This window comes from Poecilia reticulata, unplaced genomic scaffold, assembly GCF_000633615.1.
Source record: "Poecilia reticulata strain Guanapo unplaced genomic scaffold, Guppy_female_1.0+MT scaffold_1277, whole genome shotgun sequence".
Taxonomy (NCBI): domain Eukaryota; kingdom Metazoa; phylum Chordata; class Actinopteri; order Cyprinodontiformes; family Poeciliidae; genus Poecilia; species Poecilia reticulata.
The window spans coordinates 1-2,262 of record NW_007616014.1 but is presented as its reverse complement, the minus strand read 5'-3'; the positions used below and the strand labels follow the sequence as shown (position 1 = coordinate 2,262).

The following is a 2,262-nucleotide window of genomic DNA, read 5'->3' as shown; positions in this document are numbered from 1 at the left end:
AAGTCCATTGTTGCCATTTTATTTTCTAACAATGCACTCTAAAAAGAAAATAGTTGAACCAACTTAATTGAATTGTTTCTATAGTTAACTAGTAATTCAATTAAGTTTATTCAACTGAATTTATTAAGTTTAACCAATTCAATATATTATAATCATCCAACTCAATTTGTTAATTTATTTTTAACAAATTTATTATGTATGTTTAAGATCAGATTTAAGTCACTCTTACTCAAATCATTTAGTTTACTTTAAAAATGGTAAATAAACTTATTTAGCGCTTTCCCAGTCATTTTGACCACTGAAAGCGCTTTATACTAGAGTCACATTCTCACATGTATTTAATGCGCAGATCAGTAAGCAATTTGGGGTTAAGTGCCCAGGGGCACATGGACATGTGGGAGCTGGAATCGACCCTACAACCTTCCAATCACAAGACGACCACTCTACCCACAGAGCCATGGTCGCTTACCAGGGAATCTGTCCCGGGTAAGCTCGAGTCATAGTGTCAGACGAGGGATACAAATATGGTATTGAACATAATTATTTCAAGTAAAGTCAAAGTAAAAAGGTCATTTAAGGAAAAGATTTGTGTATTTAGAGGACACTGTAAAAAGAGTATTAAAATTTAGTTTGGAATTGGAACTACTTAAAAGTTTGAGTGACTTAATTCTACAGAAAGTCAAAAGAGATTTTAAAAGTTTATTAGAAGAAAATAAATGATTTGAGTAAGAGTGACTTAAATTTGTCATGTTAAACCTCCTTATGAATTAAGTTATAAAAACTTAGCAAATTGAGTTGGAAGGACTTAGTGTATTGAGTTGGATGATCATAATAAATTGAGTTGGTCAGACATAGGATATGAAACTGGCATTGAACTCAATCATTTAAGTAAAGTCAAAATGAACAGTTCCTTTAGGTTAAAGATTTGTAAGTTGAGTTAAAAAACACAAAAAAGTAAGTTGTCATAGCAAAAGGAAAAGTATTAAGTGAAATTAATGTAAATAAGTCCATAAGATGAACTACTGCCCAAATACACTTTTTAGAGTGTGGTAGGCTTTATTGTGGTTCAGTTTTTTTTTTTACCAGCGAGTAACAGTAATTAGAGACGTGATTATATATTATAGATGCTGCATGTTCATTTCTGATGTAGAATAAAGACAAACATTAAATAAATTACTTCTGGTGTTCCTCTTGTTATTTAAAACTCATGTTTTTAGACTTATTTGAGGGACAATATCAACTGAACAAACTGAACCATGAATGTAAAGACAATCAGCCAGGAAATGTTTCTTTTTTATGCATTTATTGATTTTTTTATTTCTGATTTGAAGGGAAAGCTCAGGTGAGAAAATAAAACAATTAATTTATTCTAATTCTACGAACATGTGGATCAAACTGATGAAGATACAATTCTAAAATTATATGTGAGGAAATTTGATGAGAATTTTATTTTATGAAAGTTTGTGTTTTATTTAAACCCAATTGTTTGTTTTATCCACTCCATGTATTTACACACATCAAGGATTACAGTTGGTTTCTGACATACATAGTTTGATCCATCAGGATAAATCACACCATAAATCATGCTGTTGTGGACCGCTGCTCCACCAAAATCGCCCTGTAGAAAAATGTATATCAATATATTTATTTATGTTGTAAAACAGAAAAGTCTTATAATCGCTGCAGAGAGATATTGAAGAAACAAACTTACAAGACATACATCCTTGGACTGTTCTGAAGCATGGAACACATGCCCAAATGTGTGATGACGTTGGGAAACACGAACAACTTTCATGTTGACACACTGAAGATGACGTGCAATACTAGGAATGGGTACTGTAGAGAAACAAGAGAATCATTAACATGATCTAAAGTTGACCTTCTATTTAGAAACAGAAACAAAGATTTTATTCTCATAACTTCAATATTTCTCTCACTTCGAGCATTACTGGGGCTGATTGTCATTTCTCCCTCTCCTGCCAGCCAAACCCTATCGCCTCTAAAACACAATAAGAATAAAATGTAAAAATACAAGATAGCAAAGAAGAAAATTAATTGTTATGAAGAACAATGAAAGAACAGAAAAAAAATTCATGAAGGACATCATCCACTGACACAGGAGTGTCCACCTCCAGTCCTCAGTGACAGTGTCCTGCATCCTGTACATGTGTCTCTGGTCCAACACACCTGAGCTAAACGGGTTCTGGTTCTGCTGGTGGCCTGATTACCTGACTCAGGTGTGCTGAAGCAGAGGCAGCAGGA

The 2,262-nt window shown here is 33.2% G+C and overlaps 1 long non-coding RNA gene across 1 annotated transcript; it reads right to left on the bottom strand.

The window, feature by feature from the left end:
* Window positions 1-1,295: 1,295 nt before the first annotated feature.
* LOC103461391 (uncharacterized) lies at window positions 1,296-2,204 on the bottom strand. Its single transcript, XR_533107.2, has 3 exons — window positions 1,938-2,204; window positions 1,712-1,836; window positions 1,296-1,618 (listed from the first exon to the last, which is right to left on the bottom strand). It is a non-coding gene; the product is annotated as an uncharacterized LOC103461391 (long non-coding RNA).
* Window positions 2,205-2,262: the final 58 nt, after the last annotated feature.